Here is a 26,826-nt window from a genome sequence, read left to right on the forward strand (position 1 = left end):
GGGAGAGAGAAGGGGGAAGACTATATATTTGAGTCCACCCAAGGTGACATAGTGAACCTCTGAAACCAAAATACAAAGTAGAAATATTCTGGAGTCTAATATGAGCAAAATCTGGGTAAATAATTTAAAGACAACATTTATACCAACAATAGTTTTATAAAGTCTCTCTGAGGGAGTAACAGCAATAGTTTTATTTTAGGATTTTTGTTGTTATTGCCCATTAAATTCCAAAGCTAACTGAAGGAGAACACAACCTGGTCTGAAGAGAAGGGATTTCTGCCTGCACATGTCATGATTGCACAGAATACAGCATTGCTGTTTCTGTGGCCTCTAAGCTACCAGAACATTCCACAGAAATTTTACTTCCAGGCTCAGTCAAATGTTCCAGTTACTTAATCAACCTCTCCTTTCTCCCCATTTATTTATAGAATGTATGATTAACTGTAAAATATTAACTCCTCCACCCACAATCCATTTTTTAGGACTTACCCTGGGTCCATGAACTGGCTTTTTAGACCCCATTCCCTATGGTACAATGCCTTACTCTGTCTTGATACAGGAGGGAGGGGCTAGGTCTAGCCCCAACATGGTATAACAGCCTGCGTTGACTACCCAAGGAAGGCCTTACTCTCTATGGGGAAGGGATGGGGGTGGGATGGGGATGGAGGTGGGGAGTGAGAGAAGAGGAGGGAGGGGGAATGTGTTGGTATGTAAAAGAAAAGAAAATAGTTTTTTAATAAAAAATATATTGCCGGGCGGTGGTGGTGCACGCCTTTAATCCCAGCACTCGGGAGGCAGAGCCAGGCGGATCTCTGTGAGTTCAAGGCCAGCCTGGGCTACCAAGTGAGTTCCAGGAAAGGCGCAAAGCTACACAGAGAAACCCTGTCTCAAAAAAACCAAAACAAACAAACAAACAAATAAAAATATATTAAAAAGAATATTCTGGAATACACAGAAGAAACACCATCCATATAAAAATTAGTTAAATTTAACATAAAATAACTTTCTTGACTTGACTAAAATCTTATTATTAGGCAAATGTTTAAATTTTGCCCTTGAATTTGGATTCTGATGAAATGTTGGTAGTTTTGTCTATGTTATATAGTATAATGTTACACAAATCTGAAAGTGTTTGTAGAATATTTCCATAAACATAATGTATACTGTGGTATTCCAAACATTAAAACTATGAAAGAAATGCAAATATGCCTGCTTCTGTCTCTCTATTTGGTCTTTGTTCCTCTATTTCACTGAGTTTGTAGTTTTGCATATTTTTTCATAACTGTGAACTCACAAATACATATTTGCAGCTTGATGTGTTTTGTGGCATCTTTTCATATTTATTTATAATCTTATTTCTTCATAATCAGAAAAATAATAGCATGCTATGTTTCTTGTTTTCTGTTTTCTTTTTACATAAGGTTTATCTTTATGTTAACTTCATTTGTTGGGAGAGATAGAATGCTGTCACTAATCTTGTAGTTCTGGTGATTTACATTTTATAAGAGACCCCTATAGATATCACTTAAATAATTCCACTCTAAGATGTTATTCTTTTCACCCACAAGTATTTCACTTAAAACTTTTTCAAAACAAGAAAAGAAGGGGATGGAGCAACATCTCACTGGATATGAGCACTTGCTGTTCTTGTAGAGAACCTGGATTTGGTTCTCAGCACCCACATATTAGCTCATAACCATCAACAGTTTCTGATGCCTTCTGTCCTCTGCAGGCATTGATTGCACATGATTCACAGCCATACATTGAGGCCAACCCTAATACACATAAAATGCATGTTAAAAGAAGAATAGAAAATATGTCTTATAGAAACAGGAGAAATATATCTTTTAATGAGCCATATAAATTATGGGCTTGAAGAAACTAACATTTATTTCAAATTCCCTCTGTCTCAGTTAAAATATGTATCCCCATAATGTGCAAGTGATGAGTGGCATCAGCTTGGAAGTGGGGATTATGTTCTTTTATCCAGAATGGAGAGGAAATCATGGGAAACTCCTTGCTTTGAAAGAGCTCCCCTCAAAATAAAAAATAATCCCATGGCACTTCAGGAGAGGACTGTGAGGGGGCCTTTTGAAGAGTGATAATGGAAGTTAATCACAATATTTGAGTTTTGAGTATATTCATGAGTGGATTTCTAACCACTAATTTTTAGTTTAGTTATATTGGTCTCACTATGTATTCCTGGATGTTCTGGATCTCTATGTAGAACAGGCTTTTCTTTAACTAATAAAGATTTTCCTTCCTTTGTCTCTACAGTGCTGGGATTATAGTTATGCACCACTCTAGTTGACCATCCCCTTCTATTTAGAACACCAGAAAAAGTGAGGTGGGCCAAAAATTGGTAACATGGGAATGACAGTCATTTGCTGTATCTGGATAGGTGTGGTGTATGTTCATTCTTTAGGAAAGGGTGGATTTGGAAGCACAGATCTGTTGACCCAATCTTGAAGGGAGTTTATGGAATGAAACATCTCAGATACAGACATGGGTACATTTGTATGTGGGAATGTATATTCCATGCATGGAGAAAGTACAGAGGGTATACTGCAGGGATGCCTCAAATATGTTTAACTATTGAGGATACATTAGAAATGAAAACAGAAGCAAATAATAAAAATATTCTGAGTATTTCAAAAGGTCTGTAAAAAGTTAACATCGTGGTTTCATACTCAGAAATTTACTGTACTGAAATATTAAAATGAAAATAATTTTCTCCCAAGTTAAAAAAAATGTCCTACATATTACCATAGTGACTCTTTGATTACTTCTGTACAAAATGTTTTACATTCCTCATGACATACATGATATTAGAGAAACAGCTATTGTTCCCAGGTAAATACATGTTGTTGGATTATATGTGACAAAATAATGATTCATGTTGATAGTAATAGTCAATTCAAATACCTTGATTGCAACAGACTATCAGCATAGCATGTGAATTATGAAAAAGCTTTATTCCTTGGTCTGAGAGGAAAAGAGATCTGGAAGACTCAAATGTCACTGAGAATGATCTGATATGGGCTGAATGCTGGAAAACAAGATGCCAGAAGTACAGAGCTGCCCACTACACACTGCTCACATAATTCTTCAAGAATCATCCAAATGGTCAAACAAATGTAGACTGAATAGACGGCAGTAATGAAACTCATGAGGACCAGGGAGCTATATGTGTCTTTATTTTCATGAAAACTAATAGAGGAGGGGCTGTATCTTTGAATGTGCTGGACACCTTGCTTGTGTCTGTGAAGAACAATGGTCACAATACATGGTCACAGACCAACAGAATCAAATTCATCATTTAAAGGAAAAGTATAAAATAGTGCATACTGAAGTGCATGTATCTGGCATTGTCCCAGAGCAATACATATTATTACTTTCTAAACTGAAATTTTTGTCATTCAATGAACCATTCACTACAAATGGAAGAAATGAATTCATCAGGAGATGTAGGAACCAGGTGAATCGACAGCAGTAGACAATCAACTCTAGGGACTGAATCAGGTTCATCCACGTGACTTCCTGAGGAAGTAACATCTATATGTCATCCCTTATCAGATGGAGCAGAATATGAAGTTAAAAATGGTGAAACTTTACATAGGGTTTTTAAACTTTTCCCCAATTATGAATTAGGGAAATTCCAGATTCTTAACACACTATGCAATTAAGAAATGCTTGGCACACCAGAAAGACCTGATATAGCAGTTTAGAATATTCAGGTGCACACTCATATTCCTCCATTGTCACCAGGCTCTGAATGGTTATAGAATATTGAAAAGATGAATTAAGGATCATAAAAGAAATGAAGTCATATGACTGAAGTGAGGTAGAGAAGTAACCTGAGAGGAAGGGAAAGACTGAGGGACATATGGCAAGTAAATTCTGAAATAAATATAAATAAAGACAGCTGACTCAGGAAAGGAATTTTGAATTAAGGTTTGTTGTAAAACCTGTTCTGCAAGACAAACCTAAAATCTCTTTGTGGACTTGACTCCTTTTCATAATTCAGTGCAGAAATTCACACACAAGTGGAAGACTCAGAACTCTTGCTGATCACAGGAATGTGAAGAACAGAAGGGATGAGTGATATCAGTGCCATGGGCCTCACACAGAGATCAGAACATACTCACCTTGCAGAGTTTTTCATTTAAGTAATGTTTTGCTTTCCATGAAAAGTTTCCAGAAGTGCTAAGAGTAACATTAGTAGTATATTAAAAAAGCACCTCACTGAGTGAACCTTGTTACAAAGCAAGGTAATGTTTAACTTCAGCATTGACATGTTAAAATCCCTCGTTGGATTCTCTTTCTTCCCACCATCTCACTGCCACCAAATACTCATTAACCATATGTGTCTTTATGTAATCCTTTCTTCTTTACCACAAAGAACTGAAGGAGCTTTCTTGACCTATGCATACATGTTTCCTTTTTTAAAAAAATACCATAAAGTTTAAAAATATAATTACAGTCTCCCTTGGGACCATATATACTCCCTACATCTTAAGAAGAAATAAAGGAAAAGCCAAAGCCCAAACATAGCAGCTCCTCCCATTCAGGGTCAGTTGACTGCTTAGCATGTAAGTACTTATCTTCTTTCTCATGGCTTCATTACAAAAAACTTAGTATCAGTGGAGTAATTATGGTGTCTTTAGTCTTGGAATAATGAAGAAATTTAAGGAAGGACTGTAACAAGGAAGAGAAGAGAGATATCATTTTGACCCTGTGCAGGAATTTTCTAAAAGATGTCTATCCTGTATCTCTTTCTCTCTTCCCAACACCATCTACGCATATGTCCATGAACTTCTTGACACTTTGTGTATGTGTTCTTGTCCATAATACTTTATTATAAGTCACAAACAAAGACTTACATTACTGTTTTCAAAGACACACAGCCTTACAGTTTTGTTTGTGTGCTGAGAGGTTTTTGCTCCCTTTTAAACCAAATAAAAATTTTCTTCAACTGAATGGTGTGTACATGTTGGCCACAGAAGAAAGGCCTGGAAACCTACTTGTGATAGGAATATTGCTGGGATTAGGGACCAAACATCAGTTTATTCTGTTGTTTTGATCTTTATTGTGCAAACTCAATGAACATGAACCAGTTTCACAAGAGGATTTTTCATAGGCACATGGGGTTTTATTTACAACAATATATTTTCCTGAATATTTCCCTCATATTCTCCAGCTTCCTTTTTCTGTTTGCCCTCATTATTTCCCTTGACAGCTTCTTCCATGTGTTTATGAAAAGTATATGCCTCAATAATTTTAAGTACTTTAATAACATTTCTGAACAACAAACAAGGAAAGAACACCAGTAACTACATTTTCTTATTCTTTCTTTCTTTTATGTTATTTTATATTTCCTCTGGGATAGGGTCTCTCTACAAAGCAGTGGCTGTCCTAGAACTCACAACATAGAACAAGCTGATCTAGATAATACAAATCTGCCTGTTTTCCTCAAGAGTGCTGGGATTAAAGAATGCACTACCACACCAGGACTGTAATTGTTTTTCCTATGGCTAGTTTTGTTTACTTAATACAATTCTCTCTTTTTCTATGGCTGGCTTTAATCACTTAACATAATTACTTCTCTGCATCCACTTCCCTAAAAGCAACACGACTTTCTCCTACTTAGTGATAGAAAAGGAAGTCTTTTATACATTTATATCACATTTTTCTGGATTTTGTCTGTGTTTGTTTAAAGGCTAATAATGACTGAATAAAGCCAATTTGGAAATGCTTCTTCGTTAGGCAGGGAAAAATGCCTGATGCTGGAAACCTACCTGATTACCAAAGACAGGTGAGGTCATGGATTTTCCAGGAGAATCTGATACTGCTATGTTACTAAACCTGCATGATTCCTAGCCACATTGTAAATATATATCATTAAATGACAGGGAAGTATAGGTCTCAACCCTTGTCAAATAAATGTGACTTGCAACAGATGGAGACCATTACAGACAGCAAAAACAAATCAAATTGCTGAGAACAAGCATCCACTTGGTGGTCAGCCCCATCAGATATGTCTAAACCCAACAGCATTAAAGGCTCAGGGATCATAGTGGAAGTGAGATTGGAAAGATTGCAAGAGCCACAAGAACAGGGAGCTTGTTGTGAGAATGCATCCCCTGCAATTGTCAGAAATGTTATATGGATAAATTCTCACCAATGTGGCTTCCTAAACAAAACCTCAATAAGAATAATACTGATAGACATGCTAACATTGAAGAGCTAAATGTCCTGAGGCCTCAACTATAGACAGAGAACTACACTACAGAAAACCAAGGAATGATGAGATTTGGAGAAATAGTCTTGCAAAGTGATGAAACTCCCAATTGGTTTGCATTACCATATCCTCTGCAATGAAATTTTATAGATAAAAGTTACACTGTATGTACTAAGCAGGTTGTAATTACATATATGTGAGGGTGTGACTGTGTGTGGATAAAGTGAGTGTAGTTTAAGAAATACAGCCCATGCATTTAAATGAAAGTATGGTGTATGTATTGGAGGGCTTGGAGGGAGGAATAAGAAGGGGAAATGATGTGATTATATATAATTTAAATAGTAAAGAATATTTCTTAGAATTAAAAGATTTTGTTTCACAAGTACAATATTTTTTCATTTTCTCAGAATATTTAGTGACATTATGATAATGTTAATTTGTATTGTACTTACTAAGTGTTCTAATGATCTCCTATCTTATATGTGACATCATGTTTCCCCCTTTCCTTGCCCGTTTGGAGGAGTGGATGGGGAACAGGTTGGGTGGGAAGCTGGTGAGGTAGTGGGAGGAGAGAGGGGAAGGGGAACTATGATTGGTATATGTAATATGAATATTTGTATATGTAATATGAATAAAATATTTTTTAAAAAATTAAATTAAAACAATAAATAGAGGCCATGTATTTAAATGAGATTATGGTGTATGCATGAGAAGAATTGGAGGGAGGTATGAGAAGGGGAAATGATATGATTACATTTAAATAAGTAATAAAGAATACTTATTAAAATTAAAAATGTTTGTTTCACAAGGACTATATTTTTTCATTTTCTCCAAATATTTTAATGCCATTATGATAACATTAGTTTGTATTATATTTTACTATGTGATCTCCAATGCTAATTGTAACATGTTTTCACCTTTTCTACCATATCTCTAGATATTTTTCTCACATTGGCTGACTTTGTTACTCTGCCTAATACTATAAAATGGGGCTATTATATGCTTGAAAGTTAAAAAAATACATTGAGGAGAAATAAGCAAAATATCAATAGCTTGTAGTCTGTAGAGGCCTATGTTTGCAAGATGGTAAGACCACATTGCAAAAGATACCATACACTTGAGTCAAAGAACATGAAGAAATCAAAGTGTGAGTTCCATCTCTACTACATAATTTTTCCAGTGGTGGAGGTAATAATAAATATTACCCAGGTATGAACTCTGAGAGTTATAACAGCAAGCATGGTGCAATAGTTCATGAATATTATGGGTGTAATAACTACTTCTTTATAAAAATGAAGGCTCAATTCACAAGATGGAAACATTTTCTGGTATAATTATTAGGATCAATAATATGGGCTTCATATAGACCCTGGAGAAGAATATACTTCTTCATACTATTACTCAGCTAAAAGGACATAGTAATGAACTGCCCAATAAACACTTACTTTTTATACCGGGGATTAGTCTATCCCTCAACCCTCATCAGAGCAACTTCTTTTTTGCAGTCTATGGTGATTAACACAGAATCCCACAATCATTCAAGTTGCTGAAAATAAGAGACTCTGGAGGGCCCAGAAAAATTGGGACATCTATATCACAGCTCTTCCTCTCAAGACTTAGGGGTCATCATCGAAGAAGAGGTCGAAAGTGTGTAAGAACTAGAGGTGGTAGATGATTCCAAGAAAACAGGATTTGTTCAGAAAGAACAGGGCACTTGCACTTGTGAGTTCACTTGTTACAACCGAACACACAAATCCTGCTCAGGAAGGCATAACTCAAGCAGAGTAGAGGTCATCAGGAAGTCCCACTTCCAGCTGAAGAGTTGTTGCTCATTTCTGACTTCTGTTAGAGGAAGTGTCAGGTTCCAGGATCCAATCTTTGTGTGAGAGAGAGAGGCTACCCTTGCTTTCATGGATGCCCAGGCACTGAACATCAATATGCAGACTGTTTTCCTTCCTTCCTTCCTTCCTTCCTTCCTTCCTTCCTTCCTTCCTTCCTTCCTTCCTTCCTTCCTTCCTTCCTTCTTAGCGAGCACTTGATATTGGGAGGGAAGAGCTTTGTAGGATGAGGAAAAATTGGAAAGTAGATGATGAGTAGACTTGTCTCAAACACACATGCAGGAATAAAATGCATCAAGAAATATTTAAGTAGCAAATGTTATAACTCTTTTCTTTTGGTTTTTCGAGACAGGGTTTCTCTGTGTAGCTTTGTGCCTCTCCTGGAACTCACTTGGTAGCCCAGGCTGACCTCGCCTACCAAGTGCTGGGATTAAAGGTGTGTGCCACCACCGCCCAGCATAACTCTTTTAAAAAGCAAAGAAAACCAGATAGATTTGTTTGGTACAATTCAGAGAAACTGAGATCCAATGGGACATAGAGATTTCTCTAACTTTCTCACAAATTTTACATCAAAGTTTCGAGCACCTTCGACACTTCAGAGATTATGAAAATTCAATACCTCTTCAAAACAGCATGTCTCTTTGGAGACAGTCACAGGAAGATCTTAAGTATCTTTGTTAATTATCAACTGGAAAAAATTTCATAAACTATTTTGATCCCACAGCCAGTGCTGTCTTTGCAACTGCATGTAAAATGAAAATTGCAGTTCTGGAGGGAGGTGAGGTCACAGGGTCACAGTCCTCTACCTCAGGCTTGAGCTGACTGCCACACAACCCTGGTTATTAAAAGTCAGGATCTGCCCAATGAACCCCCAATCCTGCAGAGACAAGACGCCAGGTGAGTACTTTGTATTTCATTCTGAGTGGCAAATCCAGCAAAGAAGGGAAGCCTGTACAGTTGCTCATGTTTAATAATGGGAATATTTGTTAGAAGCAGATCTAAGGAACACATGGAAAAGTGACATGAATAGTTCCATAGTAAGAAAGAAAGAAATATTCATAACAGCGAGTCAGTCTCTGTTGGTTCTGACTATAAGTCCACTGCTAAGGGTGACTGCAGGTAACACCAGGGTAATACATGCCTGTGAAGGTGCTTAAGGATTATGGTAAAAACTCAATGTGATAATTCACTTTACATTACATGATATGTTGACTTATGTACGTGATATGCAGTACTATTGTTTCAGGTCAACTTACCATAGTTTCAAACTCATAGCAAAAACTTGAATGAAAAGATAAGAAGCACTCAATCCTGGACAATATAGTTGTAATTCTTTTTTTTTTCTGGAGTAAAAGGCATTCTTATATAACACAACTGTTATTAATTAGAAGCAATAACTGAGTCTGTGTTGAATGACCAGTGGTAAAATGAATGGCTTGGAGCCTCTCTTGTACTTGGGATTGAGTTATCTTCCCTGTTTCAGTTATACTCTAATGATAAGCATAAAGGGATGCCATGAATTCCCTTACAGTTTATCATTGTTGCGAACAGAACATAGGCTTTATGAGTTCCTCTATGATTTACCATTATAGCATTTACCCCTAAAATGAAAACAAATCATATTTCCAGTGGCATCATAAACATTAGGTCCATCTTGTGCTTTGGAAATCAAATTTGGGTAATAGAACAGTTTTCTGTCATGACAGACCACACTTAGAGAACATCCCATTTTAGAAGATTCTCCAAAGCCTTATTTGCACTTTGCATTTGCCTATGGGAAAAAAATCTTTATTTAAAAAATAAAAACTCTTTTTAAAATATTTCTTTTTTTAGTCTATTTTTGAATTGTGTACATGAATGTTTTGCCTCTATGTACATATGTGCACTATGAGACTGTGGTGCCTGCAGAGTCATGAAGTTGTCTGAACCTCCTTAAACTGCAGTTACAGGCAGTTTTGATCCACCATGTAGGTCCTGGAAACCAAGACAGCTCTTCTCCAACAGCAAGAAGTGTTGCTTATGACTGGTCCATCTGTATAGTCCTCCCAAACCAAAACTTTTTAAAATCAAAAGCATACAATAAATATCAACAAAGTGAAAAATGTTACTTGGGGAAGACAAAGTGCTTTTAAGACTGGAGTATATTGTAAATGTATCTCGTTGCTTCATAATCAGGAAACAAGGGTATATGTTTGCACCATTCTGGCTGTGTGCAAGACCTACTAGATCCACTGTGACTCACACACAGCTTTTGAACTGAAAGAGTCACTTACCCTTTGAGTTACTAAGGTCAGGTATTGACAGTGGAAATAACGCTCCTGTCCACAAGAGACAGTGATAAAGTAAAAAAGATATCAACCTGACAGGACAGCAGTGCTGCATAAATTGCTACTGCTGTTGGGCAATTATACACATAACTAATAAAAAAGCTACATCTGCCATTTCCTGTAACTTTAAGGATGCAAGAGGAGAGAATACCAAAAAAAGCAGTAGAAAACAACCAGGAAGTCCAATTTGTAATGCACAGAAAGAGATTTACATGTGAGTATGGAGATAGGTTATTTATCAGTACAGGATACTAGGGAATTAAGGAAAACTCTTATCTGAACTACACTGGGGAGTCTTCAGAACAAGAAAGGAAAGAATCTCTTATAGCCTGGCTAATGAGGTCACTGAAAATGAATCTGATGTGATGAGTGTGAGAGCTTTGGAAGCACAGAAATTGAAGAGTGCATCTCACCACCTCTCCTTGAGACAAAGGATGCACATAGGAGTCAATATAAGAAAAATAATTCCCTGAGTGTCTGGCTCTTATGAGTTACTAGGGACATGTTTTTATTTCTTGGTGATATTTCGGTGAATATGAGTGACTGGAAGATGATAAAAGATTGTCAGGCATGATTGGGGGAACTGGACACCTGAGAGGAAGCTTTGTTGTCCAGTTCACTTTGTGGAACAGGACTATGTTCACTGTTGAGTTAGAGAGAAATCAAAGCAGTGGGGGCCTCAGCTCTGGCTTTGGTCTTCAGGTCTGTATTGATCCACAGCATGAGACGTGATCTGGTAAGGAAGGCTGTAGGACTGGAGTAACACAGATCTTTACACATTCAATAAAAATAAATATATCTATAGAAGTTGTTTTTCCATTATACATTTAACTCTTATCAAAAATAGAATGAAGTGAATATTTAAACATGAGAATGATATTAACGGATGTGACCAGTATCACACACAGAACTTTCTTGTGCAGATTCCTGTGGCTAGGAAGAAGCACTTTCCCTGGACATTTACAAAGAGAGATAGCCATGATTTGAGTTCTCTACTTCACTCTTCCTGTGTCTTCTGTCATTCTCTGTCTGTCATGTGAACCTCTGTCTAGCTGAATGATAACTTGTGGATCTGTCTTACCTGACTCTTTCTGGCTCTGTGTTTGCCCCACAAAAGACTATGCTTTGTATTTATTGGCATGAAGGCTTCACATGGATGAAGTAATGAGGGATAGTTTACAAAAATCTTTAAAAGGGTTTTACAAGAGAGTAAATCTCTGACCCCAATTGCACCCAGCTAACCCACATAACAAACATCACTGCACACAGATTTATCAGCCTATATCCATGTCATTTCCATAATTTTTGGTGGCTGTTTGTTTCATAAGGTAGTTTTCTAATTACTTGCTGTTTTAAGCATTTAATACCATGACATACACCCACCCCTGTGCTACTCCTGGGTCAGGGCCATGGAAGACTGCAAGTGTTAACATTCAATCTATGCATTACCTTAGGTTTCAAAAGCTGATTACACGGTGAGTCCAGTCCAAGACAAGTAAGGTTGATTGTTACATGACTGTATTAAAAGCAGGTTGAACAAAGTGGCTGAGTGCACAGTTGGAAGGCAGTCTTACATCTTAAATGAACTCATGGTTCATTAATTCTGGCTGGGTGGTCCAGGAACTTCCAGTCTCTTAAAATGTAAGAGATACTTTCATAAAGATTCATCCCCACATAAAAGCACACTTTCAACTTCACACTTTGTCCTTGGTCCCTGCTCCCTAGAAGGCAAAGCCTGTCTGGTTCTCCTACCTAGGCATCAGCTTATGACATCACAGGAGGAAAGAGTCATTTTAAAATTCTACCTTGTGCCTCTAAGAAATCCACTGCTCACCTAAAGGTTTTTCTTGCTGGTTGATGGACAAAAAGTGTTTTTCAAAGGTGATGTCCTCATCCTCAGCATAACTATCATTGTGTCCTCCTGTGCCATGGTACTGTCATCCCTTGTGGGGAAGAGCTTGGAGTACACTCTGTCATAATCTTTTGGATTGCAGCCAACTTTATAGTCATATGAGGTTTGTAGGTTTCACATGGCAACTGAGCCCATATCTAGCACTCATCATCACAGATGCATCCTACATTGACAGGTGAGTGTGTTTCCTTCAGGTATCCTGTCTTCAGAGGACAGGGCAATCTCTGGAAGGTGGGTGAGTGCAGAGCTCTGAACTGATCCTCCTCTTTCAGGGAACACCTTCTGCACAGTTCAAAGACTCATATGAAGGATCAGACTGAGTCCTGAACTCAACATCATTTGATGGAGGCTACAGGTGAGAGACACTAACCTGGATTCCTATTGTTTGGTGTTCTTATCCAGGACAGTGAGAGTGTGTCAGCTCTCAGGAAGGTGAAATCCTGGTAACTTATACAGTTTGTGACTGTTTCTCAGAATTCACCTGCAATTATTTATGAACCTTATCACTGTGTTGGTAAAACCTTTCCCAGTATTTAGTTAGTTACAGGAGCAATTTGAGAGCTGTTTGATGGCCTCTGCATATTTACACCTAACATTCTCCTTTCCACTAGGGCTTCACCTGGATGAGGATTTTCTCTTTATTAGAAATGATTGAGTAAAGTACCATACTGAGAACATAATATCCTTCTTAGGGGGCTTCCAATTCAGGGTTGCAAAAAGAGAAGTAAGTGCTAAACTGATGTTTCACTATCCAAATTTCAAGTCCATGGGCATTTGACTAACTGAGGAAATGCACCTTCATGTCACTCAGGTCTGAAACCCCTCAACTTTCAACTTCCCCAAGACACATTCTTCCATGTCCCCCAAACTTAGTTTTTACTCATTTGGTTTTGAAACAGGCTTTCTTTACATACTCCTGGCTGTTTTGCAGGTTGTTACTTAGAGCAGGCTAGCCTGAAACTCACTGGATTCTCCTGCTTCTACCTAATAATTAAAGGCATGTGTCAAGATTATCAGCCCAGATATTGCTTTTGAATTAAACAGATATGGCGGTTAATATTGTGCTATGTGTTAGGTGTCCATTGCATCATTTGGTGACAGTATACTAGTAACAGTCAATTTCTGTTACATTTAGTTTTATAATTTTATTTTTTTATATAGTGGTATACTGTTAATGTTCAGTATTTCCATTTAGTCTATACTGTGCTTTTTCTAGAATCTCCCCATCAATCCTCCTATGGAATAAATGTATTATAATTCTGCCCCAAACACTTCACAACTAAGTGCTAGTCACATTTTTGTAGACATGATTATATTTGATGTGTTTTTAAAAATAATACACGGCAATTTAAAGCTTAGGAAGCAATTTTGAAAATATTTAAAAGCAAACATATCACATATATGTACACAGACATATGTAAATGCAATTACATGTGGGTGTGCTGACAAAGGAGAATTTAAATGTTTTCTCTCCTGATATCTGATGGTCATTCTCTTCATTTGGGTTTTATTGCTGTGAAGAGACAAACCTTATCCACAGAAACTCATACAAAGGAAAACATTTCATTGAGGCTTGCCATAGTTCTAGAGTTTTATTCCATTATTGCTGTGGCTTGAAGCATGCCAGCATGCAGCATGAAGGCAGACATACTGCTGAAGAAGGAGATGAGATTTCTACATCTTGATCTGCAGGCAGCAAAAGGATACTGTGCCACACAAGCCATACTTGAGCTTACAATACTTAAATCCTACCCCCATAGTGACACACTTCCTTCATTAAGGTCTCATCTATTCAAACAAGGCTAGCCCTCTTAAAAATGTTATTCCTTATGGGCCAAGCATTCAAATACATGAGTCTATGGGGGACATACCCATTCAAACCACCACAGTCCCTATTTTCTTTTCTTTTATTACCCCCTATTTTTATTCTCAAATTTGATTGTTTTTATTTTTCTCTATTATCTATTTCCTTTTTATATAAGTATTATGAATTTGCATCATATATTTTTATCGTTTAAACCTCCCCAACTCCACTGAGATTTACCATCATTCTATACTCACCCACATTTATGTCCTTTTAATTATTTTAACTCACAACCTCAGAGTATGGTGCCCATATGATCTTGGGTGTGTGACCATCTACTATGTCATTGTCAACCATTTGAGGCCATATTTTAAAGGAAGCTGATTCAAAGTATCCTAGTAGTTATCAGTTGTCAATAGCATCTTAGTTAGGCATTACTATTTCCTCTGGTTCCAGACAGTTTCCTTTCTGACAAGTCTCTGCCTTTTAGCAGTTGCTGGTTCCTTGGAAACCTGAGTATGTCGCACCCAGGATACTCATGTGAATGTAGCTTTATCATTGGACGCTATCAACAGTGGATTTTTGGATTTTTAAACTGCAATTAACTGTAAAGCATTTGGAAAGTATTAATCCCTATTAATGACAATATAAATTTTAACTTTTACCACAATGTCCCAGTTAATTCTCTCCAATTGAAACAATTTATGTTCATTGAGATCTAGGAAACTTCTTCCTAGAGAGACACACTTTAACATTACAATGAAAATGAATTGATAGTGTCTATGCAGTACATTGTTTGACTTGCTAAGAAGAAAATAGTCCAAATTGTTTCATAAGTGGCTTCTGGACTTGATGTATATTGACCCAAAACCATGACAGAATGACCTCCAGAGACATGGCTGTGGTGACCTTCTTTCTCTTCCAGACTGTACTGGGAATGCTGGGGAACTCAGCCTTGCTTTGTGGTTTTATCATTGCTTACTTCTCTGGAATCAGGGTGAAGAAGCCCACAGACCTGATTGTCAAACAGCCTACCTCAGCTAACTTTGTAGTTCTCTTCAGAGGAGTCCAACAGACAGTGGCTGCTTTTAGTCAGAGTTACTATCTAGATTCTGTTTCATGTAAACTCACCTTATACTTTCATAGAGTGGCTAGAGGAGTATCCCTTGGCTCCACATCCCTTCTGAGTGTCTTTCAGGCCATCACCATCAGTCCCAGTGATTCCAAGTTGGCACAGATCAAGATCAGAGCCCCCGGGATCATTGGTCCTTCCCTGGGCCTGTGCTGGGCCTCCCAGCTGTTGTTACATGGCTTCATTCCTGTATATGTAACTGACATAAGTGGTGAAAACAATGTTACTGGAATAAAAAATCTTGAATACTGTGTTTTTATGAATCCTGGGAGACTAATCAGCACACTAACTGTAATCCTGTATACATGCAATGATTTCATGTTTTTGGGAATGATGATGTGGGCCAGTGGCTACATGGTATTTATCCTGCTCAATCACAAGCAAAAGGTCAAAGGATCATTGCCTGAGACCAGAGCCACCCAAAGCATTCTCACCCTAGTGAGCAGCTTTGTGGTCTTCTATATAATTTCTATTGTCTTTACATTATGCCTGTCTCTCCTAGATATAACCACCAGGTTGCTGTACAGCACTGCTGTGGCTATGTCAGCATGCTTCCCAGCATTCAGCCCCTTTCTGCTCATTAGACACTACACCCCCCTTTTCAGACTCTGCTGTACCTCTTCTTACTAGACAACACTCTGTGTTTTTGTGTTCTGAGAGTTCTAAAAGCCCTGGTGTCTGCATCCCTCTTTCCATTTCTTCTATGAAGTTCTCTTTTGTGTACACACTATCAACATGAACCTTCACTGTAGCTGCTGATTATCTACAAATGTTCTTCCAAATACTGATTGTAATTTAGCCTGGGACACAGGCAATCAATGCTGCATTTTGTGAGTGCTGAAACAGTCACCACTTATTATTTCCATGGAGAATATCACAGTGGGTGTGATAAATAAGCTCTGGGGATATGTGAATTACAGTGATGTAGGTGAGCTTCTGTGAGAATGGGATGCCAAACAGTATTCCACTTTCCATCCAAAAGTTAACCAGTGCAGATCTGCATCTAGATCTGCCTCCTAAATTACAAGTCAGTGTTGGTAGATGTGAGTAGAAAAGACCAAGTTTAAAAAGATGAACATTTTCAGAACAGTTCTGGGATAGTAATGGACACATGCAAGTTTTGGGCACTGAAGGGAATGTTGACTCTCTATAAGTTGTATTTCTTAAATCTAACATATATTCACATGACTGCAGATATTATTCATGGGACACACACATATTTTTAAAAGTTAGAGTTATATAAATTTTCAAGTGACAGTGTTTAGAATTGAACAATAGAAACTGAATACAAAATAATAAGCCCCAGCAATATTTGGTTAGGTAAGCATAAAATTGACAGTTTAAGTTAGGTTTAAGGACAAATTGGAGATTACAAGTAGATTAGCGGGTAGCATATACTTTGTTATCCCTATTCTTGGAAAAGAGAAGTTGAAAGATTATGTATTTGAGTCCAGCTTAGGTGATATAGTGAAACTCTGAAACCAAAAAACTAACAAAACAAATACAAACCAAAGTTGGAATTTTGTGGAGTCTGATCTGAGGAAAATCAGGATACATAATTTAAAGAAAACATTTAAACCAATTATGGTGCTATAAAGTGTCTCTGGGTGAGTAACATCACTAGTTTTATGTTAAGATTTTTGTTGTGATTGACCATTAACTTCCAAAATTAACTGAAGTAAAACATTAACCTGGTCTGAAGACAAGAGAATTCTGTTTGCACTTCCCTAGGGCACAGAATGCAGCATGGTTGTTTCCAAGGCTCCTAGACTACCAGCACACTCCACAGAAATTGTACTTTCAAGCTCAGTCAAATATTTCAGTTTTTTATCACCCCTTTCTCTCTTCCCATTTATTTTAAAGTATATAATATTAAGTGTAAGAGATTAAATCATCATGCGCAATCCCTTTTTTAATGTAAATTTATATTTCACTTTATCTATATCTTTGTTTCATATGGGAAATGATCCACAGTTACCATGCTTCCAGTTTTGAAAAGTGAATTTATTAAGCACAAACCCAAGAGCACTGAAAGAACAACTCCATAAGTAGCTGGAAAGCTGTAACATTCAAGATAAGACAGGTGCTCACAGCATCCAGGGTACCCTGACACAGATGGCCCATGAAACATAAGAATCAGTGGGAGGAGGGGAATGGTGGGGCAGGAGAACATGGAGGAGTGTTAGGGAGGAGAAGCTACCCTCAGGATGTAATATATGAGAGAAGAATTCAAAAAATGTTTTTGGTAAATAAGTCAGACATACACATTGGAAAAAGAAATGCATTAATGAATACTGCTGATCTGGATATCAAGATGTACAATTATCCAGCCTGATCCATATTTGTCACCTTGTGCAAAACTCAAGCCCAAATGGATCAAAGACCTCAACATAAAATGAAACACTGCACTTGACAGAACAGAAAGTAGGGAAAACCGTTAAATGCATCAGCACTAGAGACAAGATCCTAAACAGAACACTGATATTACAGATACTAGGATTGACAATTAACAAATGGAATGTCATAAATTCAAAAAGTATCTATACAGCAAAGGACAACTTCAATAGGACAAATGTCATCCTACAGATGGAAAACAGTTTTCATCAATAGAGGACTGATATCCAAAATATGAATAGAACTCAAGAAACCAGACTTCAACTGCCCAGTCCTGCCCCACCAGAAACTTAGGTCACCTCTGAAGAGGTGACCTGGAGCAGAGGAAAGGTAAGTGCACTGCTCACCCGTTTCCCAGCCTTCCTCTTACCTGGAGACAATCAGATGCAGTGGGGAGTCAAGTCAAGCAAGAACTCGTTTATTGATAGGCAGTAAGCTTCTTTTATACCAGAAAACCTCAGAACCCTTGGAGGGGTAGAAGGAACCAACCAATCATTTTAAAGATTACCCTATACTCATTTTCTTATTTACGAGTTGTTTATGCACTGACATCATCTCCTGATCTTTATATCTTGTCTCAGCTTAAGCAACTTGAGTTAACTTCCTCTGGGCATCATTTGTATCTAATCTCTGCTAAATAACTTGAGCTAACTTCCTCTCAACCCCATTTGTATCTAATTTCTGTGTGAACAATTTAGTAGGCTAACTTCCTCTCATCACTGTGTTTGTAGCTCATGTATGCCCTAAAGATTCCCCCTTTTTGTTTTTTAACTAAGTCCACCTTATTTTCACGCTCAGGCTTAGGGCACCTCTTTATGAAGTTTACCCATTTGTCAACCCCCCTCCTCTTTTTTTCATGTCAAACCTAATATTTGTTGAGAACACAGGAAATCAGTTGGCAGATCAGCCCTACTTCAATTCAGCAAAGTGAGGCCTGGCTCAGTGAAGTGTGACCAGCCCTGAAGTCATACTACTCCCAGTGCGAAACCAGCTCTGGGAGAAGGGCTGTTGACCTTCTAGGCCTAACTGAGGTCTCTGATGGAAGAATCTCTAAAAGCCAGTGCTTCAGCCTGGATTTTAAGGGGTCCGCAGGTGTTTATAGGGGGCAAAGAACTGAGCTCAGGCAACAAGTCAGGGTGGGTGTCCAGACAAGCCAGGTGACTCTGCTCCAGGCCAATGGCCTCAGGTGAGTGCTTGTAATTTTCAGAGCCACACTGGCAGGTGAAATACTTGCTCTTGATATCCTAGAATCGGTCACCATAGTCAAACCCCAGCTCTTCCCCAGTCTGGATGTCCCTGGAATTGAAGAAGGTAATGCATGGAGACTGTAGGTCTTGGTGCATCATGAAGCCCTGGACAGAAATGAAGTTGGGGTCACACAGGTGGTTGATGAAGTAGCTGATGTTGCTATAATCCTCAGGGCATGGCTTGCCATCCACACCATTGACTCAGGGAATGGACACATTCTTGTATCCTCTTGCAATGTCCTGGCAGATGACCTTTTCAGTATGGACAGCCTGGTTCCCTACCCTGAGCCTAAGCCTATGGTTGAGCTGCAGTGTAAACCATACATCAGGACACCCTGGGGTCAGGTCCCATGCTGTGTCTCCTTTCTTGTTTTGAAGCTCAGGGTTGGCTCTACGAGACATGAACAACAGACCATAGTCATGGTGGCTATCCATGGCAGTGATGTGTAGGGATTTGTCCCCATGGTAGTTGACAGCATGGAGGTCGCACTGGGCATTCAGGAGGACCTCAGCAATGGCAGCACTGCCAGTAAAGGAGGTACAGTGCTGGCAGACGTTTTCCTCATTGTCAGTTAGGGTGACATCAGTACCCTGGGTCAGCAGCATCCAGATCATGTCAATATATTTGCGCTCGGCTGCCCAGATGATGGGCATTCATCCCCTACTGTCCTGCGCATTCACATGTCTTGTGTTCAGCAGTAGGCTAACAATCTCCAAGTTTCCAATTTTGGCTGAATGATAGAGATAGGTGGAGCCATCCTCTTCCTTGCTATAGACACAGCTACCTAGCTGCACCATGTAATGCACCACCTCCAGGTGGTTGTTCACCATGGCCTCCATCAGTGGTGAATGTTGTTGCTGATTTATGGCATTGATGTTGGCTCTTGCCTGCAGCAGCGCATGACAGATCTCCATGGAGCCCTTTTGCATAGCTGCATGCAGGGGTGTGTACTTGCTCTGTTGATCACTCTGGAAGTTGGGGTCCAGGTTGTCTAGCAGCACAAGGATCACCTTCTGTAGCTCTCCCTGCTTCACTGACAGGTACAGCTGCTGTGGGTGGAAATGGAGCTTCTTCTGCCTCTCTGACTCCTGAATGACCAAAGCCTTCTTCAGGGCTTCATGGCCTGGCCATGGGGTCAGACTCACAGCTGAGAGGCAGCCCCCATTAGACAGGGTTAGTGTAGGCCCTCAGCTGTCGATGGTATCTGTCAGGAGATCACAGGGCAGTTGCCAGGGGCTCTCCATGCCCTCACATTTGTGCACTGGGCTAAGAGGTATCTGCTCGCCCTGGGGTCCCTCTGAGCTGCAGGGTGCTGAGGGAAGTGTGAGTCTCCAAGGAAAAGAAATCAAGGGAACCATTAAGCCTAGCAGCTAAAATCCTCCTGTCCAGGAAGACAAGGGCTGTGATGCCTGAGGAGACCGCCTTGTTGCTGCAGCAGAGCACCCCTTCAATGGCATTCCACACCTCCAGCAGGCCACTGCTTCATCCAACTATGATGAGGTGGTCTTGCAGCTCCAAGCTCCAGATAGAGCTGGCTGTGCTGGGAGACCCAGTAAGAGGAGGGGAGCTCTTCATGGGTGCAGCCCCCTCTTCTTGAGAAGCCTGGGCCATTGGAGATCCTGAGAGGGTGGGCGCATGGGTGGCACATGGCAGCCTGGCCCTCCTCCTTGTATATACATTGCACTAGCCAACTGAAATTATAGCTAGAGTCCCTAGAGCTGCCACAGCCTGCCTGGTGCCAAGGTTTGGGTTGAGTAGGCTTTGGGGTTAGCTGCACTGAGAAGTTGGTGTTGATCAGGTGAGGTCTGACTTGTGCCTGAAGAGGGAAAGTGGTGGAGGCCCTCAGGGGCAGTGTCACAGCAGAGGGCTGTCCCTAGGCTCCTCAGGGCTAGTTTTGCCACCATCTGACAGCTTTTCCCAGGTCTCCTGGGCTTCAAAAGCTCTGCCTCTGCAGCTGTCCTGGCATGGCCCTGGGTGCAGGATGTACGTAAGGCAGTCCACAGTCTGTGCGTCCCACATGCAGACTTGGCCTGCCAGGCAGCAGCATCCCATCACTAGCCAGACATTCCATGTCCAAAAGGTACCCTCATAGCACCAGTGGTGTAATCTCCCTCTCAGGCAATGCATAGTTGTAGTAATCACAGGGCATCTCTCCCCATCTTCACATGCTGTGACCACCACTGGGTTGCTCATAGTTCCATGGGCAGAGCACCCGGTAGAGGCAGAGCAAGAGCAGCATGAGGACAATGCCTGCTGCCAGGCCAAGCACTGCTGCCATGGGCTTGTGTTCCACCTGGCCCCTTAGGTCTGGCCTTTCACCAGTACCATTTTTGTGGTCTATTAGAGCCAGGGGACATATTAACAAGAAATGCCTGGGGTTTCTGTTCTCAAGGCCCTTGCCTTGTCTCCCTTGGGGGCCCAATCTGGGTAATATAGGCCTCTGCATAAGTTGGTTCATTGGCTCCGTGATCCCCAGCTAATGGCCCGTCATAGGTATCCCAGTCATGTACGTCCCTTCTGAGGGTAGTGTATGGAGAGGAGCATTTCCCTGTTTCAGGGATGTAAGAGGGGGCTGCTCCTTCAGGGCGCATGACTCACAAGGTGCAGAGGGCATGACTTTTACTTTTGTGTAACACTTGGTCTCTTCACCCTCATGGTCCTCTTTGTCTTCTTTGGCCTCCCATAGCTCTTGGGGATCTTTTGGAAAATTTGCATTACCCACACTGACGGCTTCACTTACACTGGATGACCACTTGGCCTTGGGCAAATGTACTTTCAAGCTCCATGTTGACATGCCATTTGTGGGGTCCTGCCCCACCAGGAATTTAGGTCACCTCTGAAGAGGTGACCTGACCTGGAGCAGAGGAAAGGTAAGTGCACTGATCACCCGTTTCCCAGCCTTTCTCTTACCTGGGGACAATCAGACGCAGCAGGGAGTCAAGTCAAGCAAGAACTCGTTTATTGTTAGGCAGTAAGCCTCTTTTATAGCAAAAACCTCAGAACCCTAGGAACGGCTGAAGGAACCAAGCAATCCTTTTCAATGTTACACTATACTCATTTTCTTGTTTATGAGTTGTTGTTTATACACTGACATCATCTCCTGATCTTTGTATCTTATCTCAGTTTAAGCAAGTTGAGCTAACTTCCTCTGGGTACCATTTGCATCTAATATCTGTTAAACAACTTGAGCTAACTTCCTTTCAGCCCCATTTGTGTCTAATCTCTGTGTAAAAAACTTAGTAGGCTAACTTCCTCTCAGCACCATCTTTGTAGATCATGTATGCCCCACAATCAACAAACACAATAATACAATTTAAAAATAGTGTACAGATGTAACAGAAAATTCAACATAGAGGAATGTCAGCGTAAAACATCTCTTAAACAAATATTCATCATTCTTAGCCATCAGGGAAACACAAATCAAAACTGTTTTGAGATTCCATCTTACACCTATCAGAATTGCTAAGAACAATAACAAATTGAAAGTTTATGCTGGGATGGATGTGGATTGAGGGGGACACTCTTCCAATGTTTGTGGAAGTGTGAAAACTTGTATATCCACTATAGAAATCAATATGGCAGTTCCTCAGAATATTGGGAAACAATTTGCCTCAAGATACTACCACTCTTGGAAATAACCTAAATGACTCCCCATTCTAGCAAAGTACATTTGCTCTGCTAGGTTCAGAATAGCTTTATTCATAATACCCAGAAACAGGAAAAAACCTGATGTCCCTAAAAAAAGAATGAATAAAGAAACTGTGGTATATTTTCACAATGGAATATTACTCAGCTGTTAGACAAAATGACATCATGAAATTTGTAGACAGATGGAAGGAACTAGAAAAAAAATCATCCTGAAAAAGGCAACCCAGACAAAAGAAGACAAACATGATATGTATTCATTTATAAGTAGATGTTAGCTGTTAAGTAATGGATAATCACATTACAATAAACAGACCCAGATAAGTTAGAAAAAGAAAAGAGTTCTAGGAGGGATGCATGGACCATCATAGGAAGGGGAAATAGAATAGATTTTGTGGGTGGACTGTGTCTTGGAACAGAAGAGATCAGATAGGGAAGGAGGGAGATAGTATGGAGACAGATGACAAAAACAAATGAGTGTTAGGTGCAATACTACATTTGCAGTGTTTCACCCAAACCTAGAATTGGAAATGTATTTCAAATACATTAGTTACTTAGTGAGAAAAGGTTTTTTAAATGTTTTATTAATTCCTGAGTATTTCATGCATAACAATTTGATGATTTTTACCTCCCACTTCTCGAACTTTTCAAAGATCCACTGCTACTCCCTTATTCCCAACTGTGAGTCCTCTTTAAAAAATATACACCTAGGTGTGGGCAGTCCAAAAGTGTGTTGTCAACTTACCAGGTCCCACAACATTGAAGAAAACTGACTCTCCACCAGAAGTTGTCAAATAAGCAATCATAGGTCCTCAGATAGACATGGAGGTGAGAAATTGCATGTTAAGAGCATGACTTGGGTGACAGGGATGATAATTACTCAAGACAGGGTTGTTATACTTAGATATTTTTATTGAAACATGAAATAGTATGCACGCCAGTGTCAGAACTTCTTGAGTACTATAAAAGAAATACAAATATGTGCTTCCATCTCTCTACACCATTTGATCTTTGTTTCCTTATGTTCCTGAGTTTATAGTTCTGCATATATTTATCATAACTGTGCACTCACAAATACATATTTGCAGCTTGATGTGTTTGGGTCATCTTTTCTTTTCTTTTTCTTTTTAGTTTTTTTGAGACAGGGTTTCTCTGTGTAGTTTTTGTGCCTGTCCTGGATATCACTCTGTAGACCAGGCTGCCCTCAAACTCACAGAGATCCACCTGGCTCTGCATCCTGAGTGCTGGGATTAAAGGCATGCACCACTGCCGCCTGGCTGGGTCATCTTTTCATACTGATTTATATTTTTACTTCCTCATAATCATAAGAAAATCATAGTAAACTATGGTTCTTGTTTTCTGTTATCTTTTTTTTAATTATGGTTTATCTTCAGGGTGACTTTGTTGTTTGGGAGAGATGCATATTTTCACTTAATTTTGTAGCTCTGGGGACTTACATTGTCAAAGATAATCCTATAGATATCACTTAAATTGATTGTCAGATCTTATTTAAACCACAAATATTTATGTTGGAGACCGACTCTGGACAGCTGTGTCTTGAACCTTGTGTTACCTGCCACGATTTATCAAGCCTCGTGTAAATAGGAGGCTTTTAGTCTAACCTAGGAATGTAGGATTAAATAAACCTCTTTAAATCAGCTAGCTGCAGGGGCCTGGGACCAAAGAGACCTCCTGCTGACCCTCCTTAGGAATTTTCTTTGTCCTCTCCTCACTCCTGCTCCCCCTCCCTACCTGAAGCCCTGTTTATAAGCTCTAACACCAGTCAATAAAGTGAGGCCTTGACGCAACTCAGACTGCTTTGTCTTTCTTCACGCGCTTGGTCTCCTTTCCCTCTCACCCCCCATTGATTCACAGGTGGTCCCTCCTCGAGACCCTCGAATAACCTGGCCTGCTGGACGGGTCAAGTGGCGCCCGAACGTGGGGCTCGAGGCACGGCGGCTCACTACTGGACGGCGAAGAGAAAACGTGGTCTGGCCAGACTCACTAGGGTAGAGGTGCCCCAACAGCATCACTCGTGCGCCGTGGGCAGCCTTGAGGTAAGTGCCGTTCATCAATCAATGGGTAAAGCACTCTCTAAAGAGGCTCTCTTCATTAAGGAAATGAAGAAATCAGGGAGAGGGGAATAAGAGTCAAAAAGAAAGAAAGAAAAAAAAGATTTAATTAAGTTTTTCTATTTTGTGGAAGAAAAATGTCCCTGGCTGGTTATTAATGGCCCGGGCATCCACACTTTGACGTGGAATAAAGTTGGAAAGGCTATCAATAACTTGCTTAAGGATGGAGAGTACGTCCCCGATGCATTCTTTAGTTTCTATGGAGTAATCAGAGATGTTTTAAAGGATTCAGAAAAGGATAGTAGGGTGTCACATCTTCTGGCACTTGCTGAGGACCTATTAAACGATGTGTCCATCCCAGAAGACGGTAAGAGTGAGGTTGTCACAAATCACATTGAACAAAAGACCAAAAGACCCACAGGGACCCTCAAGGGTCCAGAGGTTTATTGACATCTACCGGTAAGAGCGCTCTCTGTCTTGTCTCTGTCTCTGTCTTGTCTCGTTAAGTTTTGTGCCAGTCGACTGATTTATACTTTGCAGGCTCTCACTGGGACAGACGTGTCCGGACAGTGATCCTGGGAGGGAAAGAGAGACGTCTCATTCCCTGATTTGGGCAAGGGACCCCCTAGTCCCGAGCCATTTGGGGCCACCTCAGAGGTGACCATTTGATTTTAGGAGTCTCCTCCAGGGAGTGCTCAGGAGAGGAGCATTTTTGGGTACCTTTCCCCATGGTGGGAGGAAGTGCCACTTTGTATTTTGTTCCGGGAAATTGTTAGAGCCATTTTGTGGGGGATTTTTTTTGTTGTTGTATGTTTTATTGTGGTCATTGTTACTTTACACTCTGTTTCTCTTCCAAGAAATAAGGTACATGTCTGACTGACAGGGATGTGAAAGCCCCCTGATGTCTGTTTGATCTGGATTGTTTTTGGTGTGATTGAGCCTGGAGGGTCACTCTCCACAGAGCACATCAGGCTGTCATTGTTCTTGGAGCTTTGTTGGTTGTGTCGTTGGGGCAAAGTTTTTCTTTCATGTGCCCTTGGTCTTGTGTGTAGTGTGTTAACTGTTTTCATTGTTGACTTGACTGTGACGGACGCTATGGGACAGTCCCCTTCTTCTCCACTAGACCTTTGCCTAGCCCACCAGAAGGATGTGCGAGCCACAATCGAGGGGCTTGCTTGCTGTGAGTGAGGCCATCATCATCTCAGTGCTGATGTGCTGGCACTTGGATTGTCTGTGTAAATGTCATCTGTTTCTACTACTCATCTCTCTTATTTTCCTGCGGGGAGGAGAGAGAGGCACAGCGAGGGCCACCTCCCTCCCTCCCTAGCTCTCTTGCTATCAGGACTGCAGGCAGCTGGCTGCTCTCACGAAGGTGGGGGTGCGTGCTCTGGGTACAGGTGGGCTAAGAGTCTCATGTCCTGCTCTGGACAGGGCAATGGCTGCCTGCAACTGACAAAACTGTGTGAACACTGAACAGAGAATCTGACTTTAGTCAGAGGAGTTAACAAAAACTTTTTTTCAGGAACACTGGCAGCCAAGGAGATACTTTATGACCACTGCTCCCCCTCCCTTCCTTTACTGTGATAACTTCAAAGTCTCTTCTGCCAGCTAGGAATTTCTCTTGTTAACCCTTCTCTGTCCTGATTGTGAAACCTCAGTAACCTCCCCCCCCACAACTTCATCCCCTACAGACAAAGAGAAGCTAAAACCAGGATTCTTAAATGTAGATAAGAACTTAGACGCCTTTTTCCAGGTGGCTTTATCAACTACAGAAACTTAAGAAAATACAGAGTTAGGATATATGACCATCTGACAGAGACTAAGTGGTCATAAAACATCCCAAACTCCCCAAACTCCCCAAACCCGGGAGACAGCTCATAAAACTCCTAAACACGGTTGCTAAACAAATGAAAAATAAAGATAACATGAAAAACTACTGATATGAACCTAAAGAGGGACACGGGCAGTGGGAGATGAATTATGTGGTCTGTATTAGCCTCACAAAGAAAGGCGTGTGCTCCTTCCAACCTCCCTGCTGTGTGTGAGAGGTTTGGAACTAGCCCCCCTGCCAAGGCTTGTAAACTTCATTTGTATAAACCTTGTTTTTGCATTCTGTACCTGAGGTCTCCAGTGGCTTCTTTGGGGATGTGATCTGTGCATAACACTGATATTGCTTGATAAAAAAATGTTAAATTATCAGTTCAAGATACTAG

At 40.2% G+C, this 26,826-nt stretch overlaps 2 long non-coding RNA genes and 1 pseudogene across 4 annotated transcripts in view; 1 reads left to right on the plus strand and 2 right to left on the minus strand.

Annotated features, from left to right (window-relative positions):
- Window positions 1–7,549: 7,549 nt before the first annotated feature.
- LOC121825802 (uncharacterized) lies at window positions 7,550–12,220 on the minus strand. The gene is made up of 2 exons (XR_006068163.2): window positions 11,856–12,220; window positions 7,550–8,296 (listed from the first exon to the last, which is right to left on the minus strand). It is a non-coding gene; the product is annotated as an uncharacterized LOC121825802 (long non-coding RNA).
- The window catches only part of LOC121825092 (uncharacterized), a 53,415-nt gene continuing 38,808 nt past the window's right edge, over window positions 12,220–26,826 (plus strand). For 2 of the 3 annotated variants that reach the window (XR_013050851.1, XR_013050850.1), the window contains exons 1-3: window positions 12,220–12,493; window positions 12,591–12,673; window positions 17,841–17,978. This is a non-coding gene — a long non-coding RNA (uncharacterized LOC121825092). Of the gene's footprint in view, window positions 12,494–12,590; window positions 12,674–17,840; window positions 17,979–21,582; window positions 21,743–26,826 lie in introns of those variants that run through there. The other variant, XR_013050849.1, reaches the window with a different exon arrangement.
- Window positions 18,893–21,487, minus strand: LOC102924637 (uncharacterized; annotated as a pseudogene).

This window comes from Peromyscus maniculatus, chromosome 1 (genome assembly GCF_049852395.1).
Source record: "Peromyscus maniculatus bairdii isolate BWxNUB_F1_BW_parent chromosome 1, HU_Pman_BW_mat_3.1, whole genome shotgun sequence".
Taxonomy (NCBI): Eukaryota; Metazoa; Chordata; class Mammalia; order Rodentia; family Cricetidae; genus Peromyscus; species Peromyscus maniculatus.